Here is an 18,008-nt window from a genome sequence, read left to right as displayed (position 1 = left end):
TGGTATCTCCTTGTGGTTTTACTTTGTATTGGCTGTGATGTTATTCTTTTGCTATAATGCTGGAATTGTGTGGCTTAACAGAAAATATACACTCTGTTCTTGGCACAGAGCTCCTAAAACCTTTGGAATTTCCTGTGTGACAGAAGCATCTTCTGCTATTCAAAACAAACCCCTTAGTTCATCCTAATGAAATGACTCCTGGTGGGACCTACTATACCTTCTAGATGGGTTTGGATGCCAGAAAGAACATGCCTTGGAACCTCCAGGAAGGGGAGGGACAGAAACTGGAGTAAATCAACGGCCAATGATTTAATCAAGTATGCCTAAATAAGGAAACCTCCATAAAACCCCTAAACAACAGGGTTCATGGGACATCCAAGTTGGTATTGACATAACCACATACCATTAGGGTGGCATAACTCAACTCCATGGGGTCAGAAGCTCTTGTGCTTGGACTCTGACTTACACATCTCTGCATCTGGCTGTTCATCTGTATTAGTAATAATCTAATAGTAAGCATAACATTTTCACGAGTCCTGTGAGTGGCTCGAACAAATTATCAATCCTTAAAGTCATTGGTGTGGTAGGAATCCTTGAATTTGTAGCCAAGTCAGGCAAAAGTGTCCTTAGACTGAGACCTGCAATTGGCATCTGAAGTAAGAGCATTCTCGTGAGACTGAACCTTTACACCTGTGCAGTCTAACACTAAACATGGTAGTTAGTTTCAGAGCAAGATTGAATTGCTGGAGACATTCAATTGATATTGGAGAACCAAAGAGATTTAATTTGCTAATACTCTGCTTGGAAATTTTGCATTTCTGTTCATGAAAGATATTAGTCTGTAGTTTTATTTTTTGGATTCTGTGATTTGGTATCAAGGTAGTGTAGGTCTCTTAAAATGATTTGACTTTGTCAGTGAAACCACCTTGATCTGGAGGCTTCTTTATCAGAAGGCTTCTACAAAAAATGTATTTTAAAAACAGTTACACAATGACGAATATCATCTATTTCACTTTGGGTGAGTTTTGGTAGTGTGCAGTTTTCAAATAATTGATCCATTATGTTTAAGGTCAATTTGCATATGTTGAGTTGTTCAGACATCTCCTATTATCCTTTAAAAGTCTGTGAGGTCTGTAGTGATAGGCTCTTTTTCATTTATTGTTGTACTATCTTTTTTTTAAATCAGTTTTGCTTGGGGTTTAAAAATTTATTTTCAAAGAACCAGCTTAACATTTTTTTTTTGAATTAAAAAATTTTTTTAAAGAGAGAACAAGCACGTGTGTGTCCAAGTGTGAGAGGGGAAGAAAGGGAGGGATGGAGAGAATCTTTAAAAACATTTTTTAAATGTTTATTTTTGAGAGAGAGAGAGAGAGAGAGAGAGAGAGAGCGAGCGAGCGCTCCCATGTGCACACACAGTGGGGGAGGGGCAGAGAGAGAGGGAGACTCAGAATCCAAAGCAGGCTCCAGGCTCTGAGCTGTCAGCACAGTCTGATGCAGGCTTGAACCCACAAACTGTGAGATCATGACCTGAGCCAAAGTTGGACACTTAACTGGGAGGGAGAGAATCTTAAGCAGACTCCATGCTCAGTGGGAAAATGACCTGAGTTGAAATCAAAAGTTGGATGCTAACTGACTGGGCCTCCCAAGCACCCCCTCAAAGAACCAGCTTTTGATTTGACTATATCTATTCTTTTACTGTTTTAAATATTATTGAATTCTTCTTTTATTTGTATTATTACCTTCTTTCTGTCTGTTTTGAGTTTATTTTGCTTTCTTTTTAGTTTCTTTTTCTGATTATTGACTTAACACAGCTATTCTTTTTTAATGTATTTAGTGCTATAAATTTTCACATAAGAATTGCTTTATTTGCATTCCACAGATTTTAATTTGTTGTATTTTCATTTAGTTTGGTCTATTTAAAGATTTTCCTTCAGATTTCCTCTTTGACTAATGTACTATTTAGAACTGTGTTGTTTAATTTCCAAGTGTTCAGAGACCTTCTTGTTATCGTTCATTGATTTTTAGTTTAATTCCATCATGGTCACATGTTGTACAGGTAAATTAGTTTAAGTCTGTTTTATCCTGGTAAATGTTCCATGTGTTCACATGAAAAGAATATGTGTTTTTCCACTGTTGCATGGAGCCCTCTGTAAATGGGAATTGCATCTTGGGTAATAGCGCTGCTCAGTTCTTTTATATCTGCTGACTTAGTGTTTAGTGGTTCTACTGATTGAGAGAGCAGCACTGACGGTTTTCCCCACTGGCCACACCCCCTCAGTCTCATTTCTAGCCACTTCTTGTTCAAAACTTGTATGTTAAGAGCTCTGTAGCTCAGTCATAAGACTGCCTCTCTAGCTATACCAATTCCCTAAAGTATCTCGATCTTAAAGTTTTAAATCTTATATATAAGCTGATTCTTCCTTTTTTTTTTTTTTAAAAACACAGCTTTACATTATCTTTCCCGAGCTGCTTTTTACCTATCTAGCTATTTACACAACAGCTCTTCCCGGGTGGCTAATGAACATCCCAACCAAAAAAGCATATCTTAAAACAGATCTACATAATCCTTTCTCCAGTGCCCCAAATGGCCTCCCCCTACTGCTCTACATCTCAGGAAATGGTATCCCCATTTACCTTGCTAGTAAAGGCCAAAACCACGGAGTCATCTTTGACTCCTCTCATTCCTTTAGACGTTACATCCAATTCATAAGACAAGTGTTGGTTCTATCTTCAAATATATTAGCAAAACTTATCACTGTCCCATCCCTTCACAGCTATCAACTGAGGTCACCTCTATCTCTTGCCTATAGTTATGCAGCAACCTACTAATTGGCCTCCCTTATTCAAATCTTGCTCAACCTCACCTAAGCCCATTCTCCAAACAGTAGCAAGAATAATCAGAAATGATTCTTTTAAAATTTAAGTCTTGCATCTGTTCAAATCCTCTAAAGTGGCCCTAAGATAGCTCAACTAAAATCCAAAGCCTGACTATTGCCCATAAAGCTGTAAATCATGGGGCCTCTTGCTGCGTCTTTGGCCTCATTTCCTAAAGTTTTCGGATTACTCACTTCCGCCACACTCACTTTCCCAGAATATTTTAACACGATATTTCAGGACCTTTTTCCTCTAGTCACAATATTCTTTCACTAGGTAGTCCCATGACTTCTTGCTCATTGAATTCAGGTTTCTGCTCAAATGTCACCTCCACAAGAAGGCCTCACCTGATTTTTATGTCCCAAACTATCTACCATCTCTCACTGTCCTCTCCTTCCACTCTGTCACATATTACTTTGCTTAATTTTGTTTTTCTTGGCAATTATTTTTCACACTTTATATTTACTTATATTTGTTTATAATCTGTTCTTTCCATTATAATGTCAACCCTAGGAAATTAGGAACTCTATTAATTTCATGCTGTTATTTCCCCAAATATAGAAGAGGGCCAAGAAAATGGTACAACCTCAACAAATTTGTTCAATATGCAAATTACTGATCAAGTTTTATGATGCAGTAATTCTCATGTGACTATCTCCTCATAATTTCAGCTTAATCTCAATGTTATTACTTTGGCAATTCTTTGTTTGAGAAACCTAAATTAAAACAGACATCTTGGCCTCACCCCAACCACTAGAAGATAAAGTTCAATGAGAGACAAGGGTTTTACCTTTTCTTGTTCTCGCTCTAACATCTGAAAAAAATGCCCAGCACCACTTATTTTCTAAGTGAATAAATACATGAACAAGTATAAATTGCATCAGAGAAAAGATACCTTCACAAACTAAAGTGATAAAAAGATTCAGAAGAAAAAACCCCATATATATTATCAGGTTAGTTGATTACAAGAATATCTTAGGTATTTTCAAGGTTATTATGGTAAGACGGGAGTTTTCTTTCTCTCCTAGATTATATATACTAAAATCCCTACAGTTTTGCAGATGCAGATAACTTTCTTAATATTCTACTATATGTTGAGGAAAATATACATAATGGATCATTTTAACAACTTTAAAGCATACAGTTCAGTAGCTTCATGTATATACACAGTGTTGTACAATCATCACCATTATCCATCTCAAGAACTTGTTTCATCTTCAAAAACTGAAACTGTACTCATTAGACATGGTTTCTTCACTCCTTCTCCCCTTAGCTTCCAGTAACTACCCTTAGCTTTCTGTTTCTATGAATGTGACTATTCTAGGTACTTCATATCAGTAGAATCATATAGTATTTGTCCTGTGGTGACTGGCATTTCACTTAGCATGTCTCTAGGACTCTTCAATATTGTAATGTGTGAGAAAATCTCCCTTCCTTTTTAGTAAAAGGCAAAAGATTTATACGATCTGAAGAGAAACCAGAGTATTCCTTCCTTTTTAAAGGCTGATAATATTCCATTGTTATCCACCACATTTTGTTATCCATTCATCTGCTGATGGTCGCATGGGTTGCGTTTTCCTTGGCTGTTGTACTGCTGTGAAAGTGGTATACAAATATTTGCTGGAGTCCAATTCCTTCATATGTCCAGAGGTGAAATTGCTGGATCATACAGTAATTCTATTTTTAATTTTCTAAGGAACCACCATACGGTTTTCCATAGCAGCTGCAGTTTACATTCTCACCAGAAATGCACAGTGTTCCAATTTTCCCTCCTCACCAAAATTTGTTTTCTTTTTAAAATAATAGCCATCCTTACTCATGTGAAGTGGTATTTTATGAAGGCTTTGATTTGGATTTCCTTAGTGCTTCATGATGTTAGGCATCTTTTCATGTGGTTATTGGCCATCTGTGTATTTTCTTTGGAGAAATGTTTGTCTAATTCCTTTGTCTGTTTTATATTTGTGTGTTGTGTTGATCTGTTGGGAGTTCTTTAGATATTACAGATATTAGCCCTTTATTTATTAGTATTTTCTCACATTCCATAGGTTGCCTTCTCATTCTGTTGACAGTGTCCTTTAATGCACAAAAATTTATCATTCTGGTATAGTTTCATTAGTCTGTTTTTGTTTTTATTGCTTATGCTTTTGGTGTCATATCCAAGTAGTAACTGCCAAATCAAAGATGCAAATATTATCTCCTATGTTTTCATCTAAGTGTTCTATAGTTTTAGCTCTTGTCTTTAGGTTTTGATTAATTTTGAGTTAGTTTTCATATAGTATAAGGTAAGGGGCCAATATTTTCTTTTAGCATGTGGATATTGTTTTCCTGACATGACTGAAAAAAATTGTCCTTTTTATTAACTGGTACTGCCATCCTAGTTAAAAATCACTTCACCATATATATGAAGATTTATTTCTAGACTTTCCATCCTATTGTCTGTCATTATGCCAGTAACACACTGTACTGATTACTATGGCTTGTCAGTTTTGAAAATTTCGTATTTTAAATACCACCCACTGTCTCATATATGTTGTCATTTGCATTCACGTTATTCTGTGGCAACCTCGGTTTGCTCATCTATAAAATGGGGTAACGATAATATTCACTTACTGGGAAAGCAATGAGGATTACATGAATACCATATTTAAACCTCTTATCAAAGCACCAGGACACATCATCAGTGCTCAGAAAAATGTACCGATATGCAACCTGTGGAAGACAGAATAATGGCCCCGCAAAGATGCTCACGTTGTAATATCTGGGACCTCTGAATGTGTTAGCATGTATGGCAAAAATAAGATTCAGAAGTGATCGAGTTAAGGATCATGAGGTGTGGAGGTTATCTTGTGTTATCGGGGCGGGTGCACTGTAACCACAAGGGTCCTCCTGAGAGGGAGGGAAATCAGAGTTAGAGCTACAAGGTCATGGTGGGGTCAGAAGCAGAGGAAGAAGGTGATGTGATGTGGGGCCTGGAGAACTGCTGATACGGACCTTGGTAGAATGAAGACAGCTTCCAGGAGCTGAAATGGAAAGAATAAATTCTCCACTCGAGCCTCCAGGAGGAACCAACCCTGGTAACACTTGTTTTTAGCTTAAAAAGATTCACATAGAAATTCTGACTTCCAGAATTGTTCCAGAACACACCTGTGTTGTTTTAGGCTGGTAAGTTTGTGGTACTATGTCAGTAAATTAGTGGCAACAGGAAATTAATAAATATTTTGGTATCAGAAGGGGGGGTGGCACTGTAACAAATATCCTAAGCTGTGAAAGTGGCTTTAAAATTGGGTAAGTGGTAGAGGCTGGAACATTACAGAAAAAGCCTGCACTGCCTTGAACAGACTGCTGTTTGTATAAAATATGGATGTGAAAGACTGATAACCACTAATCCTTTTTTCTGTATCACAGATGTACCTACTCTGGAAATTTTAAATAAATTGAATCATATATATGGGGCCTTTGTGTTTGGTTTCATTAACTTAGCATAATATTTTCAAGATTCATCCATGTCGTCGTATCAATACTTCTTACAGTGGTAGTTCATTATGGCTTTGATTTCTATTTTGCAAATGACAGAGCATGTTTTCATGTGTTTTTGGCTACTTGTAGATCTTTGTATAAGATTCACGATTTTTTAGATGAAAAGTGAGTATTAACTTCTGTTAGAACTCATGGATAGGGTTAATGTCTCAGTTTACTTTTCCTCTATGTTACACAGTGTCATATACACTTAGCAACTTCAACTACTGACATCACTTTCTCAGGGAAGTCCTTCTAGAACAGGAGAAATGATCCTCTTGTACATTTTCATTATATATTGCACTATTCCTTCACAGGATTTAGCTTTTTAAAGGATTTGTGCAGTTAGACTGAAACACCATGAGGAAGAGGATATGTATGTCTTGCAGCTGTATCCTCAGATCCTAGCATAGTGCTCCTTTCCACGTGGAGGAGAACTGTTGAGTGAATAAATACTCAGCACAATCAAACAGAAAGTTCAACAGACTGAATCCAGAATCAATTAAGTAAACTACTCACTTTTACTACTACTACTACGTGAGTGATCTTAGCTAAGTCACTTAACCTCTTTGAGCCCTAATTAATTCATAAATGAGGGGAATGGACATCTTTTTAAATTTCCTTTCAACCCTAAAAGGCCACGAGTCTAAATTTTTAAAAACTATAGGAAAAGAGCACTCTCTGTGCCTTTATGTATGTACGTATGTATGTATTTATTTATAGAGGAAGAGGGGCAGGGAGAGAGAAAGAGAGAAAGAGAGAGAGAGAGAGAGAGAGAGCGAGCGAGCATGAGAATCCCAAACAGGCTCTGCACTGTCAGCACAGAGGCCGACGTGAGGCTTGAATTCGTTAACTGTGAGATCATGACCTGAGACGAAATCAAGAGTTGGACACATAACAGACTGAACCACCCAGGTTCCCAGCTATACACTTTTATAAAGTTAAATAAAACTCATAACTAGAGAGAATTCCCAGAAGAGAAAGGGAATAAAACATATAACAAGACAAAAGAAAACAATGCCCATTAGCCAATCCTCCTGCCCACATCAACAAAGAATCAAAGGTGATTCTTGAAGTATATTTACACTGAAAGACAAGTGGTTGAGACTGGAGGAAATAGGGATTAGTATATTACGGTAAAGACAAACCTATAAATATGTTCGTGAATCTGTTTTTAGAGTAAAAATAAGTAACTTCTATTACAGACTTGTAACGTTTCTAATTTCTTTTAGCTAAATATTTTATATGATTGACAAATGATAAATGACAAAAATATAGAGAATGGTTGAATGATGTGATAAAGTATCAATTAGAGAACAATCTCATATTTATCTGATGCATAATTCTAACAAACTGTTCAAAGATTCCAGTTCAAATACTGTTTAATAGGTCTCATTTTACTGGTTGACCAGAATCAGCCAGATTTTTGTTACCAGATTACAGTATTTGACAAGCTCAGAACTGCCCTCTCAACTCACTCCATTAGGCTATGTTTGTGTGGATGCAAGGTTCTGATATGAGCATGAGCATATCTAGTTTCCCCAAGTGACTTTTCAAAATGAAAAACTATGTCTCATTAAAAATGTAATGCTGTCATGTAGGATATTTGAAAAGAAGCATAAGAATAAATAAGATAAAAGGCAACCTCTATTAAAATATATAGACTATTATTCTGGTATTTTAAGAATCCTACTTGTCAGGAAGCTGTATTAGAATTTTACTACATGGAGCCTGAGGTAGGGCTTGAACATATGAATTATAAGATCATGACTTGAGCTGAAATCAAGATTTGGACACTTAAACCAAATGAGCCATGGCACTTTAAATAGTCTAGTTTATAGATAGACTTCTTAGTAACGTAAACTTGAGAGGGAAGGGGGGGAAGGAGTGGTATTTCATACAATCCTCACAATAAACTTGTAGGGGAGGTAAAACCATTCTTACTTTATAGATTGGTAGATAGATAGGATAAATACCATGCTGAAGGAAACAGAACTCCTAAGTGGCATCACTAATATTTAACCTGGAATCCAAAGTCCATGTTCTTATCTTTTTCTTATAAGCTGTATTTAGAATTAAACTTCTCATTAAAACTTATGTAATATATAATGTAGTGGAAGAAGTATATATTTTTCTTCTTTTATTAATATATCTGACTTCAAGTATATACATAACAGAGAAGTTTGAATCTAAGTCCTTTCTTATTCATGGCCTAACAGGAGAGGCATTTTCCATTCTGTCATCCTGAGAAATGGATTCTACAGTGCCAGTTTCTACCACCATTAGTCTAACTGATAGAGCTGGTAAGAATTACAAAAAAATTGTTCACAATCTTCCATGTTACTGCTCTTTTGAAGCACATTGTTACTGTTCCTTAGAAATCATGAAATTGTGGCTACTTTTCTAGTAAGGAAGCTGATTTAAATGAAATAAAATGGATTAAGTATATTACTCCTAGCATCTCCTGACAATTTATAAGTTAACTGTATATATGCTGATGATTCAAGAGCTAAAAAGCTTAATTTACTCTATAACAGTATAATTTTATGCAAAAACAAAGTTAGCAATGTACTCATCAATTATATGTGAACTACTTATTGGAATTTATCTTGATAGTAATCCTGTATAAATAAAATTTATCAACACAGTCTGTCTGGAAAGACTACCATATACATTCATATATCATTCACTACTCTTTGAAATTAATGATATGTGCTGCCCGATACATATAAAATACTTATAAAAATGATGCTCCTGATCCACTGTCAGTCATGGTGATTAATAATCTGTATTAATTAACCTCAAATTCTGTCCTATTCATTCCTGTAATGAAGGTAGTGAGTTGACGCAAATATTTTTCTAGAACTCAGCACACAAGAAGATAAAAACTGTGAGGGGGTAAGAATGAACAACAAAAGACAGATCTAGAAGATCCTGCATTTATTCTAACATATGCTTTAGAAAAAATGAAAAAGCAAACAAAAAAGGGCCAAGAGATTCAAAGAAAAGATGTAAATAACAAAAAGAAATTTAACAGGGAGACATGGCAGAGAAGTAGGGGGTCCAGAAGTTCTAAAAGGCAACTGACAGAAACTATGGGAAAACGTAGTTTCAAATGACATATCGGATAAAGGGTTTAGCATCCAAAATCTATAAGGAACTTACCAAACTCCACACTCCCAAAACAAATAATCCAGGGAAGAAATGGGCAGAAGACATGAATAGACATTTTTCCAAAGAAGACACACAAATGGCCGACAAACACATGAAAAGATGTTCAACATTACTCATTATCAGGAAAATACAAATTAAAACCACACTGAGACACCACCTCACACCAGAGTGGCTAAAATTAACAACTCAGGAAATAAAAGATGTTGCCAAGGCTGTGGAGATGGGAACTTCCTTATGGGAATGCAAACTGGTGCAGCTGCTCTAGAAAACTGGAGCTTCCTCAAAAAATTAAAAATAGAACTACCCTATGACCCAGCAATAGCACTACTAGGAATCTAAAGGATACAGGAGTGCTGATGCATAGGGGCACATGTACCCCAATGTTTAGAGCAGCACTGTCAACAATAGCCAAATTATGGAAAGAGCTAAATGTCCAACAACTGATGAATGGATCAAGAAGATGTGGTTTATATATACAATGGAATACTACTTGGCAATGAGAAGGAATGAAATCTGGCCATTTGCAGCAACGTGGATGGAACTGGAAAGTATTATGGTAAGTGAAATATGTCAGAAAAAGATAGATATCATATGTTTTCATTCAAATATAGATCTTGAGAAACTTAGAGCACCATAGGGAAGGGGAAGGGAAAAAAATAGTTACAAATAGAGAGGGAAGGAGGCAAACCAAAAAAGACTCTCAAATACAGAGAATGATCTGAGGGTTGAAGGGGGTGCGGGAGAGGGGAAAATGGGTGATGGACACTGAGGAAGGCACTTGCTGGGATGAGCACTGGGTGTTGTATGTAAGCGATGAACCATGGGAGTCTACCCCAAAAAACGAAGAGCACACTTGACACACTGAATGCTAGCCAATTTGACAATAAATTATATTACAAAAAAAATTAGCAGAAGCAGGTGTGACACTTAATTCAATCTCATAACTTTTCAGAACACTGGATCAAGTACACATCCTGTACTTGAGGTTACGTACAAGGAACAATTAGATTAACACAGACTTTTCGCTAGCAAAAGTGAGAACTAGAATTTAATGGTGAGGAAATCCATTGAAATAAATGCTGTTTATTTATATAAAATAAGATGATTTTAAACCCAGAATCCTATACTCTTCTAAGTTAGCATTCCAGCTAGAGGAAAATAAGTTTTCAGACACGGAAAGTCAGGAAGACTCTGTATAGTCTCACTGACAGAATTATTTGATAATGTTTCTGGAAAAATAATATATGAATCAAAGAAACCATGCTCAATGGTGATCAAAGAAACTAGTAAGCTTTGTAGCCAAGTGTAAATAATTATAGCAACAAATATTAAAACAAGTAAATAAATAAATGGTGATGATATCACTGAATGCAGTCAGTGGGTGGGGAATGAGAGAACTGAATGTGTGCTAAAAATTCTTTAAGTATCGTTATATCTTTAGGAGTTCATTTAAAAGTAAAATTTAATATATATACACTAAACATTTATGTGTAATCACTACTACAGAAATAAAATTTGTAATATATAAACCATGTTAGGAACTATAAAAGAAATATTTAAATGATCCAACAGAAGAGAGAAAAGAAGGGGAAAAATAAGGAAAAAACATAAGGAATACAAAACATAAAATGTCAGGAATAAACCGAACATGTGTGACCACATAATATTATTACATAATTAAAATAACAGACACACAATGAACTTACATTATGCCGTGCAGTGTTTTAAGTCCTCTGCATATGTTAACTCATTTGTCCCTCACAATAACCTCATGAAGTAGGTACTATTATCATTCTCAGTAACACATATTAAAACCTAGACAGAGGTCAGTAGTTGCCATGATCACACAGCTAATAAACTGTGGAGTGGGAATTTGGATTTAGGTTTTGTCCATTAAATTATTACTTTAAATGGATTATATTCTACTATAAAGAGCAAGAGTAATAGTCTTAAAAAATTCCCATCCCATCATTTATTCCTTTTTTTACTTCACCTTAGATTTTTGAGATTCATCCATGTTGCTGAAGATCCTTCTTTAATAATTTATTCTTTTTTATTGTGGATATTTTTAAATTGTATAAATATAGCATCAATTATCTAGTTTCTTGTTAATATACTTTTGATTTGCTTTCAATTTGGTGCTATTATAAATAAATGTACCATGAACATTTTTTGTAAGTCTTTTAGTCAACTTTAGTTTTCATTTCTCTTGCATAAGTACCTCGGTATAGAATACTGGGCTGTAAGAGAGATAGGTGTTTAAGTTCATTAGAAATTGTCAGAGTTTTTCAAAATGAAAATTTTGCATTCCTATCCTACTTCAAAACATATGAGTTTCATTTGTTCTATATTCTCACCGTCATTTGGTGTTATTATTCATAGTTTTATTTGAGAGAGAGACACAGAGCATGCCCACAAGCAGGGGAGGAAAGAGATGAAGAAAGAGAGTGAATCTTAAGCAGACTCCACACACAGCACCAAGTCTGTCACTGGGCTTGATCCTATGACTCTGGAATCATGCATGACCTGAGCCAAAATTGAGAATCAGATACTCAACTGACTGAGCCCAGTGTTATTGGTAGTTTTAACTGCAACCATCTAATGGGTGTGAAAAGTATATCATAATGGCTTTAATTTTATTTCTCTAATTACCAATGATGTTGAACATCTTTTCATACATTTATTGGCCATTCATGCACATTCCTCAAGAAACTGACTTGGCATCTATGTAAAAAAAATCAGTTTATTATAATATGTATAGCTCTATTTTTGGACTCTCTTTCCTATTCCACTGATCTCTGTAAGTATTCATTATGTGAACATGCAAGGTCTTGATTACTACAGCTTCACAGCAAGTCTTAAAGTAGCATGAGTTGTCTAACTTTGTTGCTTACTTCAAGATAATTTTGGCTAATCTAGCTTTTAATTTTAATTTTTTTAATCTATTTTTTTGCATAAATATTAGAATGAGTATATACATTTCTACAAAAAGCTTATTGGGAATTTGACTGGAATTCATTCAATCTATAGATAAAGGTGGAAAGAACTGACGTTAATATTGAGTATTCTGATGCATGAATATTTTGTTTTTTTCTTAATTTTTATAATTGTTTTAAATTTATTTTTGAGAGACAGAAACAGTGCGAGCAGGGGAGAATCAGAGAGAGAGGGAGATACAGAATCTGAAGCAGGCTCCAGGCTCTGAGCTAGCTGTCAGCTCAGAGCCTGACGCGAGGCTTGAACCCATGAACCATGAGATCATGACCTGAGCTGAAGCCGGATGCTTAACCGACTGAGTCACCGAGGTGTCCCTCTATTTTTTCTTAGGGCCTTTTAAATTATTCTCTGCAGTGTTCTGCAGTTCAAGAACATGCAAAGCCAATCTATGTTGCTGGAAATCAAAACATTGGTTACCTATGAGGCTGGAGATTGGAGTATTGGTTATTCAATGCTATCAGACTCATCCAATTATACGTGTAAGGTTTTGCATTTTATCAAATGTAAATTTTTTCCTTATGTGATATTTTGGCACATAAAAATTGAAAATATAGGGATAGAAATAATATGGCTCGTAAATGCTGAGGAAAAGAAATAGCATGGAAATTTGATATTATAAAAAAGAATTCAAAGTATAAAAAAATTAAAAAGAAAAACAGATATTTCATGATTACTAAAAGAAGTGAGGAAGACAAAACATGCAGAAAGCATTATGTACCTAATAATCAAAAATGCATTTTTCAAATGAAAAACTGAAAAACTGACAATTGTTAATCAGGATTGTTAAGATTGTTGATCCTGGTGAACGATTAACATACTTTTAAAAATACAGAAAAATATGTGAGAGTATATAGAAAATTTAAATAACACAGTTAACATGAATGATATTTCAAATAATCACTCATTGTGCTATCAAAGTACTAAAAAATCTTAACAAATTTCAAAAAGTATCACACAAGAGACATTTATGTTTGCAATGCAGCAACTTTAAGAGAAACAATAAAAATACCCAAACCTCAAAGCAACAATACAAAACAACTTCCCAAACATATATATGTGAACATTAAAAATAAACTTTTAAAAATAACTCTTAGGTTAAGAGAAACTTATAATTAAACAAACAAAAGAACAGTGAAAGCACCAATTGTCAAAGTATGTGGTCTGAAGGTACATAGGAAATATTTAGTTTTAAAAAACACTTATTAAAGGGGTACCTGTGTGGCTCAGTCAGTTAAATGTTCAACTTTGGCTCAGGTCATGATCTTGCAGTTCGTGAGTTCAAGCCTTGTGTCAGGCTCTGTGCTGACAGCTCAGAACCTAGATAGAGCCTGCTTCTTTTGGATTCTGTGTCTCCCTCTCTCACTATCCCTCCACCACTGTGGTCTCTCTCTCCCTCTCAAAAAATGAATAAACATTAAAATAATTTATACAAAACACTTATGAGAAATATTTTGTTTCTATATTTAAGTTCTTTTTTGCTTTCTTTAGGTTTATTTTTAATTTTTGCTTTTTAGTTAATTTCATTGACAATTTTGATTTGTTTCGTACTTCCTCATATTTCTATCTCTTTGTTGAAGTTATCTTTGTGTTCATCCATTCTTCTCCTAAGACTGGTGCTTTGAATTATTTATCAGGTAAATTACTTATTTCTATTTTAATAAGGTTTTTCTAGGTTTTATCTTATTTTTCCACTCATCTGTTTCCTCACTTGCTTGATTCTATGTATTAGGAGAAACAGTTACTTCTAGACATGAAGGACTTCTAGACTTGAAGGAGTATTTATAGGAAGACTAGTAGTGTGCTTCAGTCTGTGCAGTGCCCTGGAGATGGCGGCTTGCCAAAAACTTTCTCTCCCATTGTTTTAGTCCCATGAGGCCCAGAGAGGCAAGCCTCCCTGGCTACCAGTCAGGTGTGCAAGGGGCATTCTCTATATGGACTCTGCACAGGGCCTGCGTCTGGTGGGACTGTGTGAAAGTGCAGACCTAGCAAACCCACTCACCAACGTTGGTGGGGTGGCCTCAGGGGTTAGGTCAGGCCAGGGCGTAGCTACTGGTCAGATTTAGTGGGGGCAGGCTGTGGAAGAGCACCAGTTGGGCTTAGGAGAGCGGGGCTGAAGGGAGGGCTCGGCTGGGACATGCCTGTCTACAAGGCTCAGCAGGGTAGGGCTACGGGGACGTTTCCAGCTGGGGCACGTATAACCTGGGGTTTAGTAGGCAGGGCCAGGCAAGCGCACTAGCAAGCTCAGGGCAGAGGGCAAAAATGGTGCCCAGTAGTACCTCTGTCTCTAGCACAACAATGTCATTTTATGTTTTCCTTTCTTCTCTCAATAAAATGGAAATTCAGAGAATTAAGACATGACTATACATAGAATATAAGAATAAACTGAGTAGCAATGAGAAAGCCAAGGAAAAAACAGGGTTATCAGTCAGTGGTGGCATATATGCAAAAGGACTGATCCCAGCCCAGGCTGCTTCTATAAAATGTCATTAATAGAAAAGTTTTCCATGTGCCATGATTTTAAGGATGAACTTATGATAAATTAGGCCGTTTTTGTAAGATAAAAAACAATTCTAAACAATTATCTCCTGAAAACAAAAATAAAAACACAAAACAAGTTAACAAACCCTGGTTTCAGAATTTCTTTCATGGATTATATGCTGTGGATTTTATTCTTTCTACATAGTTAATCTTTACCTCATTAAAAAAAAACTGCAGAATAAAAGGAGACAGGATTCTCTAGGTAGCAACCATCAACCCTGCCTTAATTCTCAGCAACACAGTAATCTTGGTATCAGTTAAAAATTACAAATGCTTTTTTGACAAAAGTAAATTCACACAGGAAAGAAATGTCATGCACACTATGTCTCCCTCTGCCCCCCCACCTTTTTGAGAGAGAGCAGGTGGGAGAGGCAGTGAGAGAGGGAAAGAGAGAATCCCAAGCAGGCTCCATGCTGTCAGCACAGAGTCCAACACAGGGCTCAATCACACAAACCAGAAGGCCATGACCTGAGCTGAAATCAATAGCTGGCTACTTAATCAACTGAGCCGCTCATGTGCCTTTTTCCTTCTTCTGTTCCAAGGAATGTATTATGCTGAATTCTCCCAGATACACATTTCCCTTTCAAGGAAATTTTTCAAGGCTATTTTTTATTCAGTGATTTCATGAAAAATGAGATGCTAAAATCTATCCTACTAAAATCTATCCTTTAATTCTCATCTATCCAAATAGAACCAAAAAGAAATTCCAGTTTTAAACAGTTGTTTTTATAAAAGCATCAAGTATCTATGACTGACTGCCTCTTACCTTATGTTTTCTGTAGGTTTTACTGTTCCCTGCTCAATTAGCTGTGAATACCATCATTATTTCTGAATGGTGAAGGAACTTACGTTAAATATTTGATGGTTTAAAAGAAAAATATTAATAAAAATTTATAGCAATATATATACACAATGGAATATTATTCAGCCATAAAAGAATGACATCTTGCCATTTGCATAAACATGGATGGAGCTAGAGAGCATAACACTAAGTGAAATAACTCAGAGAAAGACAAATACCATATGATTTCACTCCTATGTGGTATTTAAGAAACAGAACTAATGATTAAAGAAAACAAGAGAGAGACAAACCAAGGAATAGACTCTTAACTACAGAGGACAAACTGATGGTTACCAAGAAGCTGGGTGAAATAGGTGATGGAAATTAAGGAAAACACTTGTGATAAGCACCACGTGTTGTATGGAAGCACTGAACTAAGTTGTACACCTGAAATTGACATAACACTGTATTTAACTATACTGGGTTAAAAAACAATGACAAAATAGAAGTCACTAGTTTAAAAATAAAAAAAAAACACCTTTATGACAAAAACAAAAATTGTTTGGATATTTTTCTAAGGATGAATAATAGGACTTAATGAATTTCCATGGAATATCTTATTCTTTTCAACAGCATTAATGTCCAGAATAAAGCAATTTTACATTTCTTCGTTTTTATGTGCCACCATACCTTTAAAAGGAATAATAATCACATTGAGTTCAGAGATTTTATTTGGTTACATTAAATTTGCTTCATACACATAGGTTCTGAGTGTACATACTCTACATTATGAAGCATGATAATATGATAATAATGACCGGAAAATTCTGTAACATAACTTAAGCAATTATAATTTCAAATCAAATTCTTAGAAAGGTTAAGTACAGACTCTCTATAACTATCTATAAATATTTAGGGACATTCATTAATAATATATGTTTCTCTAAGAATCAGATCTCTAGAGGACATGGTTTGGTGCTAAATGCAACAATAAATCTGATTTTTTCCAAGGAAGTTGCATTGTATCATAAACAGGGTAGAAAAATGTGGAGTTGAATTATCACTAATTCCAGAGTTAACAAATGAATTAATGCTCAGAGGAAAAATTATGGATATGATGTAGGAGATAATAAACAATAAAGGCCAAAAAACAGACTGAATTGTGATAGGAAGAAAACAATAAAGTATTGAGATTTAGGAAGGTTTATATTTATAGAATCTGCAAAGACGCAGGCTAATTATAAGTTTAGCTATATTGCTTTACCTACTGGTACCGCTACTTAAGGAAAAAACAGGAGCTGCAGCACGTAAAGTCACTGATAATGTAATAAATATACATTACGTTTATAATCATGTTTGAATTTTCATTGACATTATAAACAAGCAACAGTAAGGTAACATCTACTGCAAGTCTGCATGTGCTAGGTGTTTACTAATTGCGTCATTTATTTTTATCTCATTTAATCTTCACTACAACTGCATGACACAGACGCAATTACTATGCTTACTTTACATCTGAGGCATTTAGGTAATCCACCCAAGGTCACACAGGTGGGTAATGGTTTGGACTGAGATTGAAGCCTAGGCTCAGCTCTAAACCAATAATTTTCGATCTGGAAATGTAACTGGGTCATCTGTTTTTAAAAGCGTTTTGGCCTTCTGAGTGAAGGGGGCTGGGAGATAAAGGCTTCTAGTTATGGAATGAACAAGTCACGGAACAAAAGGCACAGCATAAGTAATAAAGTTAGTGGTGTTACAGTAGTGTTATATTGTGACAGGTGGTAGCTATACTTGTGAGCATAACATAAGGTATACACGTGTTGAATCACTATGTTGTACACCTGAAGTTACCATAATATTGTGTGTCAAATATACTCAAATACAGAAATAAAACAAAAAATTCAACAATTTCCAGGAAAAATAAACCAAAAACTAAAGAGTACTAATCATTCTGACCTTTGTATATGCCTCTATTATTGAATGTAATACGTTGAACTGCAATTTTTTGCTTACAAGCCTGTCTCTACCTCTAGAATGGAAGCTTCCTGATTGTAAGGATCATGTGTGACTGCAAATAAATAAGGCTCAGTTAATATTTAATGAATTTAATATTAAATTGCAGTCATTA

General features: G+C 35.3%; 1 protein-coding gene across 2 annotated transcripts in view; it reads right to left on the bottom strand.

The window, feature by feature from the left end:
- Positions 1-18,008, bottom strand: part of ITFG1 (integrin alpha FG-GAP repeat containing 1) — a 270,698-nt gene that overhangs the window by 123,384 nt on the left and 129,306 nt on the right. The window lies entirely within an intron of this gene.

This window comes from Suricata suricatta, chromosome 16 (genome assembly GCF_006229205.1).
Source record: "Suricata suricatta isolate VVHF042 chromosome 16, meerkat_22Aug2017_6uvM2_HiC, whole genome shotgun sequence".
NCBI classification, from domain to species: domain Eukaryota; kingdom Metazoa; phylum Chordata; class Mammalia; order Carnivora; family Herpestidae; genus Suricata; species Suricata suricatta.
Note: the sequence above shows the minus strand (reverse complement) of the source record. Positions and strands in the feature narration are given on the sequence as shown.